The 9,456-nt window shown below is 37.6% G+C and overlaps 1 long non-coding RNA gene across 1 annotated transcript in view; it reads right to left on the minus strand.

The window, feature by feature from the left end:
- The window catches only part of LOC121387720, a 33,219-nt gene extending 27,440 nt beyond the window's left edge, over positions 1-5,779 (minus strand). Inside the window, exon 1 of the long non-coding RNA XR_005959862.1 lies at positions 5,693-5,779. This is a non-coding gene — a long non-coding RNA (uncharacterized LOC121387720). The remainder of the gene's footprint in view (positions 1-5,692) is intronic.
- Positions 5,780-9,456: the final 3,677 nt, after the last annotated feature.

Here is a 9,456-nt window from a genome sequence, read left to right on the forward strand (position 1 = left end):
CTCGATAAATAATTTGTTGTCCGGGAAAGTCACAGCTCTATAGTCTGAACAGGGACGGCACTTTTCAAAGAGGTACGGCCGTAACACTTTATTTTAAAAAAAAATGTTGGTGCGAGTTTTATTTGTTGTATCTGAAAATGTCCTTCACAGGTGATTTTGAAAGGAGGGGAGAGCCGTACCACTATTTGTTACACTGTGCCGCCCCTGCTGAAGGTTCAATGGTCCGAAGGTTCAACCCTAACCCTCTAGTCCGTCTCTTTCATACTATGGAATTTACTACAAGTTATTTATTTCTGAGCCGATGGATTTGCCAATTGCACACAATAATAGTATATATTTTTTTGTTATTTCCAAAACACTTATAGTTTTCTTCGTACGTCAAAACAAACTGAAAATATTTACAAACATTTTTTTTTACAGACTACCTAAACCCGGTCTATTGAACCTTCGGACTATAGAGCGGTCCCCGTCCGGGAATACGGAATATAAAGAAACACCAGTGATTCCTGAAAAATCTCAACATGCACATCACCATCTACGTAAATAATATGATTTGTTTTCACAATCTTGAAAACTAAGAAGAAAACAAAACAAACAGTCGTCTGCTTCTATTCTGTTCGGGGTTTCCGTCCACTACTGGAGCACCTGCGAAAATTGAGACCCGGTCTTTACAACCGGTGTAAAAGGAACGCAGGTCCGTAGGAACAGTAGTCCTATCGGACCTCCATAGCTTAGGAACCATAGTCCTACCCGGACTTTCATACCTGACTTATTTTTAAGTTGTTTTTATCCTAGGACTTGTATTCCTACTGGACTTAAATTCCTTCTACAGCAGTGACAGAAATACAAGTCCGGCAAATTAGATGTCCGTTTATTATACTCTGCAATTTGCACGAGCTGCCAGAAAGACACGAGAAAAAAGGTGAGGTTTTGGCAGCCTTCCCTTGTAGTGTGATGGATAAGTATACGAGTTTCTTAAGATTATTGTGGGTTCAAATCTCTGTCAAAATATAATTTTTAAGTTTGAGTATCAACTTAATTTGTTTTTTTACGTCATAGACTTGTGGACCAGATACGTGTGCGAATTTTTGTAATCTTACATTTTTGTCAGCATATTGAAGTAGGACGAATATCTTGCTTTTTTCAAAAGTATATAATGTAACTACAGATATAAAGTAGGCTATGTGTTCATGTGTTCAACACGTAGAAATATATATCTAAATAACAATATGTAGCCCAAAATTGTTTTAAACATATATCTATATGAAAACTGGTAACTCCAAAAAAGTTAACATTTGGCGAACAGCAAAATACAATTTCTGTATATACCAACATAATTTTTAATAATATGTTTTACAAGTTTATATTTTAACGGTAAATCACAATCTGATTATTTGTGATTTTCTTAATCTTTGTCCGATCGGACTTCCATTCCTCGGAATCCTAGTCTGTGGGACTTGTATTCCTAGGAATTTAAGTCTGTGGGACGTGGATTCCGAGGAATGTAAGTCCGTGGGACTTTTATTCCTGGTACTCCTGGATGATTATGATATATATGATTCTTGAAAATCCCTGAAATAAAACTGAAAACTGTACTTAGTTCTAGTAGTTAGTACTAATAACTAGTACTATAATGACCAGTTAGGCCCTACTACAATATACAAATAACAGGAATAATAAGCATGACAAATTACCTTTTACTGATGAACAATTAAAAATAGCATCAAAACACTTGAAATTAATTATCACTGACTGTCTTATGGCAGTTTTGCCCATCATAAGCATAAGAGACGATTTGGGGAAAGGGTCTCTGAATTGTTATACCTGGCCGTTAGAAACATCATAAGCGTTCGAGACTGGGTGGAGGTGGGGTGGGGGGGGGGGGGGGGGGGGTCACTCCCCCAGTGCTGGGGGGCCAATGGACACTTTCGGGCAAAATGAGCTGGCCTGAAATCTTCACAATGTATTTCCATCATTCTACTGACAATATTAGTTGTAATCCATCTACAAATGCAGACTGATTTGTTTGTAATCCTATATCAGACGCGGATCGGGGAGGGGGGGGGTCCGAGGGGGTCTGGACCCCCCCCCCCCCCCCCCCCCCCCCCCCGGCTCGTGACCAAATAAAGAAAACAAACAGTTATGTTCGATCCTGAGACATTTCAGACATGGCCTGGATGTTTGAACAAGCAGGATTTTGATAACGGGAATATACTTCAAATCCATCTAAAGCTATCTTCAAATATGAAAATTCCCCCCCCCCCCCTTGCTAAAATTCCTGGATCCGCCCCTGTATATAGCGTCTTGGTAGTAATGCGAATATAAATATACGTTGTGTTCCAGATTCGGACATTTTCGTTTCATTCGGGCAATAAAAATCAGCCTGTTGATTGTGTTGGTATATCAGATGGGCAAGTTATACTTATCTGCGAGTACTAATACTAATACATCTTTTCGAGTTACTTTTAAATGTTTAAACATTTATTAGTTGGAACAACACGCAATGAATAAAGACCTTAGTTTTGCTCGTGTAATAAGGTCAACAAAATATGTACATACTCTTGTAAATGATATAAATGGAAAATATTGGAATAAATAGAAAATATTTAAATAAGGAGAGGCGCCAGTATCCCAAGTTAATTAAATAAACCAGAAAGGAAACTGCTTTTCATTTTGTTTACATTTATAATTTATTTTTTATATGTACCACCGGACTTAAATTTTGATTGTCCAGGAATGCTAGTCCGACCCGGACTTAATATCCTGGCAGTCAGACCAGTATTCCTAAGGAACGTAAGTCCTAGGACTTGCATTCCTAGGTGTATTAGACCTAGGACCTGCATTCCTAGGAGACTAAGTCCGGCCAGACAACTATTCCTATGGACTTGCATTCCGTTTACACCGGCGCAATACAAACAAAAAAAGCGGCACGTAACGGGACCACCCCCCCCCCCCCCCCCCCCCCACACACACTCCAATCCGTCTGAACCACACTGTTAACAACGACAATAAATTATTCTACCATTACTTATCGAAAATGGCGTAGCCATGATTTTAGGAGGGGGTGGGGGCGCGCAACCCACACTAAGTGCGTCCCAAAGGGAACGCCCTTTTCCATACTATGGAAGTTATTTATTTCCGATCCGATTTATTTGTAAATTTCAAACAAAAATAGTATTTTTGTCTTATTTCCAAAACACTTTTACTATTCTTCTTACCCGATTGAAATTGTCAAAAAATTTTTTTTTTATAGAATGATGTGACGGACTATAGGTAAGTACGTATGTATGATTTTATATACTAAAATACAGTAAAAGATAAAAAAAAGTATTGGGGTGGACATTACCCCTCCTCCACGCTCCCCCTGAATACGTCACTGATTACCAATACATTTTACCCACACTTTGTCCAGAGACAAAAATCGTGATTATTTTTTTTACAATGATACAAATTCCACATACTAGATGATAAACATGTCATCTATCTCGACTTCGCTATGATCTCCTAGGCCAAAAAAAACCATGCAATTGTTCGCCTTTTGCCATTTTAAAAAAAAAAAATTATTATGGAATACTCTTCAACAGCAATGGAAACCTCCGAAGCACGTGACGTAATTAATATGACGACAGCACAATTGATTTTATGTGATGACACGTTGCTAGATTACATCATATCCTTTCTTAACTAAATTATAAATAAAATAAAAGTTAAAGTTCGCTTTGTGTAACACCACCAGGACACATTGATTTATTAATCACCGGCTATGGAACCATTGGGTTATTTCACATTCCAGCCAGTGCACCATGACTGGTATATCAAAAGCTGTGGTATTTGATATACTGTCTATGGGATGGTGCATAAATATCCTTGCTACTAACGGAGACATGTAGCGGATTTCTTTTTTAAGACTATATGTCAAAAAGTAGCCCATGGTTAATAAATCAATTCACTCTTGTCGTTAAAGAAAAAGAAAACTTGTATTGTTATTATTTTAGATTTTTCAATAAATTTTCATTAATATGTAGGTGAAAAAAGTACCCTGCCTAAACAAAATTCTGCACATTTCCGGAAACACACAAGAGGAAACCCGCTACCTCTTTCCCTTAGTAGCAAGGGATCTTTTATATACATTTTCTCATAAACAGAACAATATTTAATATATTCGATGAAAAAAACACACACACACACCCAAAAACCCCCACCACACACACAAAAACAACCCCCCCCCCCCCCAAACCCCCATTACCCAACAAGGCCAAACAGAAATATATGTGTGGTTCAGATTACATAAATCAGAACAATTAGGATAGCCTAGGTAGGCTCCTATCTTGTTTCTTCTTTTTCTGAGTCAAATTATTTAGTGTAGGTTGACATTTATATTGATATATATGTAACAAGAGAGCAAGGTTTTTCCTGAGTTTAATTATTTATAATTTAAGATATATATATTAATATATATTGTTAAATTTGGCCATTAGATGTATAGATGTATCTGTGTGCCATTCAACTGATTGTTTTTTCTCGTTCCAACCAGTTTACCACAACTGGTCAAAGGCTGTGGTGTGCTTTCCTATCTGTTGGAAAGTGCATATAAAAGATCCCTCTTGCATTAAGAAAAATGTAGTGGGTTTCCTCTCATGGCTGTCAGAATTACCAAATGTCTGACATCCAATTGCCAACCCCTGTAATTTAGAAAACGACCACAGCAAATAATTTTCCGTGGAAAAATAGTGTCCACGGCAATTTTATCGTTAACATGTTTGCAACTCTGGAGTAAGTAAATGTGAATGATGAGTGTTATTTGTGTTGTTTGCCAATATGCTGTAACATTTATTTATACCAGTGGCGGTATTCGTTGACTAAAATTTGCTAAAATAAAGCCACATTTTGATGAAGTTGTTATTAGAATAAAATTTTACAGAAATATGGAAAAATGTATTTACTCGGAAAATGAAGGCGGCTTTATGGATAAATGGGGTATTTTACAATTATAATACCAATCATTATATGAAATTAATTTTATAGGCGTTTGTTTTATTGTGCTATTACAAAACTAGAACACAAATATAGACCCTAGAAAATCTTCCTGTTTGTTTAACTCTTTACTTCTGACTAAAGTGCCCATCCTCCATGCATTTTTGTTTGCTACGTAACATTGTAATTCATAAATGGTTGTACAAAATAATGTGTTTTAAAATTGTTTATTTAAAATGGTACCAATTATAATACTCAAGCCACGTGACTATATTAACACAGAACAGTACAGAAAAGTATATATTATAGCGCATACGTGCCTAAGCTGAGTTCAGTTTCCTCTGTCAGCTGTGACTGTGTACATAACATAGACATATAGAGGTTTACTGGACCAAAGATCGCTCAAATCTGTAGTGGCCTACTTGTGGTGAGAAATTACACACACACACATCTATGTACTAGTTCATCAAGATACCGGCACAATATTTATTATTGTGATGTTTGTTGGTGTGCCGTAACATGTCAAAATGTTTTTTTTAAAAACGAACCGTAGATATTTTCCTTGGTGAACTAATCCATGTACATGCCAAGTGGCTGCGACGTCCACCCACGTATACATGGCGAGCGGACAAACTCCACAGTCCTCTTCTGACATGTAGATATCAGTAATAAATATAAACACATGTATTAACGACAATAAATACAACTGTTCCCTTACCTGATGTTGAAATCACGTTTTGGTCTAACTGATAAAATCGTTCAGGCTCAAACACGAACTTACATATAAGACTTCGACAGGTGCGCGCTCCCACGTGATGTCATGTGACATTTATATACTCGACACACCCAGATACATCACTATTAGAAAGAGGTGTAGGCATTACTTTTCAACACGAAATGTTTATTATGGTTTAAGCTAAAACAAAAAAAATGTGCAGAAGTTTCTCTGTATATATATTTGATGTAATTGTAGTAACAACTGTGACAACTGTAAACAGTTTAATCACTTTTCCACGAACACAGCCACAACCCGTCACACCTGTAACATTAAACATGGAGGAGACCTGTTCCAGGCTGTCACAAACCAGTTTTCCACGAACACAACCACAACCCGTCACAACTGTAATATTAAAAATGGAGGAGACCTGCTCCAGGCTGTGACAAACCGGTTTTCCTCACGTAATGCGACAAAGTTAACAGGGCTGGTAGTTCTGGCACTAATCGTCAACGATATTTTCTTCTTCTTTTTTTTTCTTCTTTGTTATTTATAATGTATTATTATTATTATTATTTTAATTTATCATTTATGCAGAATCGTATTACATGATCAGGGCCCCGTTCAGAGGCGGATCCAGGTGGGGGACGCGCCTCCCTCCAATTTTTCAAGTGCCCTCAAAATATTCAAGTGACCTATTTGTTTGTATAAAAATTGTTTTGCATATAAGTATTTTTAGCTGCATGAAGTTAAGTTGTGCCTGTATGCGCAAGCTTGTAGATGTGTGTCTGTGTTACCGAGTCTCAGTGGAGTTCAGTGTTCACCACACTGTTTAACACGAGTAATGAGAGCCTTAAGCTTGTAGATGTGTGTCTGTGTTACTGAGTCTCAGTGGAGTTCAGTGTTCACTACATCGTTTAACACGAGTAATGAGAGCCTTAAGCTTGTAGATGTGTGTCTGTGTTACCGAGTCTCAGTGGAGTTCAGTGTTCACCACATTGTTTAACACGAGTAATGAGAGCCTTAAGCTTGTAGATGTGTCTGTGTTACTGAGTCTCAGTGGAGTTCAGTGTTCACCACATTGTTTAACACGAGTAATGAGAGCCTTAAGCTTGTAGATGTGTGTCTGTGTTACTGAGTCTCAGTGGAGTTCAGTGTTCACCACATTGTTTAACACGAGTAATGAGAGCCTTAAGCTTGTAGATGTGTCTGTGTTACTGAGTCTCAGTGGAGTTCAGTGTTCACCACATTGTTTAACACGAGTAATGAGAGCCTTAAGCTTGTAGATGTGTGTCTGTGTTACTGAGTCTCAGTGGAGTTCAGTGTTCACCACATTGTTTAACACGAGTAATGAGAGCCTTAAGCTTGTAGATGTGTGTCTGTGTTACTGAGTCTCAGTGGAGTTCAGTGTTCACCACATTGTTTAACACGAGTAATGAGAGCCTTAAGCTTGTAGATGTATGTCTGTGTTACTGAGTCTCAGTGGAGTTCAGTGTTCACCACACTGTTTAACGTGAGTAACGAGAGCCTTAAGTTTTCGTCATCAAAGTTGCATAATGATAGCCTAATAATTGGAAAGCACAAATAAAAGATCCCTTGCTGCTAATCGGAAAGAGTAGCCCATGTAGTAGCGACAGCGGGTTTCCTCTCAAAATCTGTGTGGTCCTTAACCATATGTCTGACGCCATATAACCGTAAATAAAATGTGTTGAGTGCGTCGTTAAATAAAACATTTTTTTTTCTTCAATGTCTGGTCGCTTAAAGCTGGAACATAGAAAGCTAGGAATGTTTAGTCCAAGATGGAGGAAAGTTCTGCTGGATTTGATATCACTCCATCAAACAGCATCAGTTTGTCGGTTTACTCAAAAATAACAAGCAATGTAACCTACAGGATTAATACAAAATATTGTATTTATACATACATGCTCTTGTGTCCATTTATGATTAGTCACATTTATTTTTTTTCTAAGAAGATAAATGATAACGGTTTATGTTGTTGAAAATGATCTACACATAGCTGGACGTAGCCCAGTGGTAAAGCGCTCGCTTGATGCTAGGTCAGTTTGTGATCGATTATCGTCTGGCCCATTGGGCTATTTCTTGTTCCAGCCAATGCACCACGACTGGTATATCAAAGGTCGTGGTATGTGTTATCCTGCCTGGGATGGTGCATATAAAAGATCCCTTGCTACTAATGGAAAAATGTAGCAGGTTTCCTCGCTAAGACTATTATGTCAAAATTACCAAATGTTTGACATCCAATAGTCGATAAATAATAATCAATGTGCTCTAGTGATGCCGTAAAACAAAAACATACATAAATTGATTTTGAAAATCATATAGTTATTTTCAAGTGTTCTAAATGTGGGTTGTATTCTCGTGTGTGTGTGTGGGGGGGGGGGGGGGGAAGGCTACAAGTCAGAGACAAGTTGTTCAAAGCACATATATACTCTTAAACAAATGTAGGGGAACTCTAATAAGAATTTACAATTGTCTTCAGTCAAGAAAGTAATTTGATGAAAGATAATAGAAACAATTATCAAGCTTGACGTGAATTTTGACATTATTACTTATCATCACTATAATTACCTACTATATCTTCTCTTTTTAACATTCTTTCTTTCTAAACTTATACATTTATTTTATGTCCCCATTACATCAACCAGCCTATTTAAATATATTTCTATTACTAGTAACTAGTCATTTATAATACTACTATCTACATGTACATATACATTAATATTAAATATATCACCATGTACATTATTTGTATAAGTATTACTATTACTATAATCAGCATACTACCACAAAGTGTATGTATTTCCAGTATTTAGCGTGTACAATCTAATTCATATTCTGTGAGGCGATGAATCAGGGCACCCCAATCCTGCAATCGTCAAAATGACCTGGGGTCAATAAAAAACATTTAATAAAAAAACAAACATTGTAAGGTATATTAGCTGTGGGGAATGGTTATATGATAATAGTGAATTAATTGGGCAAACATTACAACCGGTAGTGTATGTATATATATATATATATATATATATATATATATATATATATATATATACTGACACAATATTTTCAATATTTTGTTGTGATTAATGAAAAATATATTTATTGGACTTGAAATAACAATTTATGAGAGGAAGATGGTGGATGATTACCATTCTGGAGAGCAAACTGTAGTCTCGCAGCACGATGTCGCGGTGTCATGATGTTACTGTTGTACGGGCGTCTGCATCCGAGTCCAGCCGTTCTGAGTCAACGGATGACCGTCATCGGATGGATAGGCCTTCCATGACGTCCTATAGTGTTGCTTGCTGTCATCGTCGTAGTTCTGAACCGGTCACGGAGGTGGTGTCGTCGAATCTGCCGATCTTGGCGTGGGGTCGTAACGGGACATTGACCAGGTCGAGGTCGATCACGGACACTCCCAGTCTGTTAATGACGTTCAGCAAGTCGTCCAATAGTTGATGGATGGACTGAAGGTCCTAGCAACTTGGCTTTGCGAAGTCTCCCCCCCCCCCCCCCCCTTGAACCATGCCCAACGCTCTCCCTTTGTTCTTCTCCAAGTCGTGGCATTCTTAATGTGACGAGAAATATGACACCGTTACGTGACTTTTATGTGTCCACATACTAGCATTTCACGTGCATTGCATGCAGCATGACTGAGCATGTAGTGAACGCATTTCACACCATTTTGTGTGTTTCTGCTATTGTATGTGTAACGAGAACAAAACCAGGATTAAAACCCAGACAAA

This window comes from Gigantopelta aegis, chromosome 13 (assembly GCF_016097555.1).
Source record: "Gigantopelta aegis isolate Gae_Host chromosome 13, Gae_host_genome, whole genome shotgun sequence".
NCBI classification, from domain to species: domain Eukaryota; kingdom Metazoa; phylum Mollusca; class Gastropoda; order Neomphalida; family Peltospiridae; genus Gigantopelta; species Gigantopelta aegis.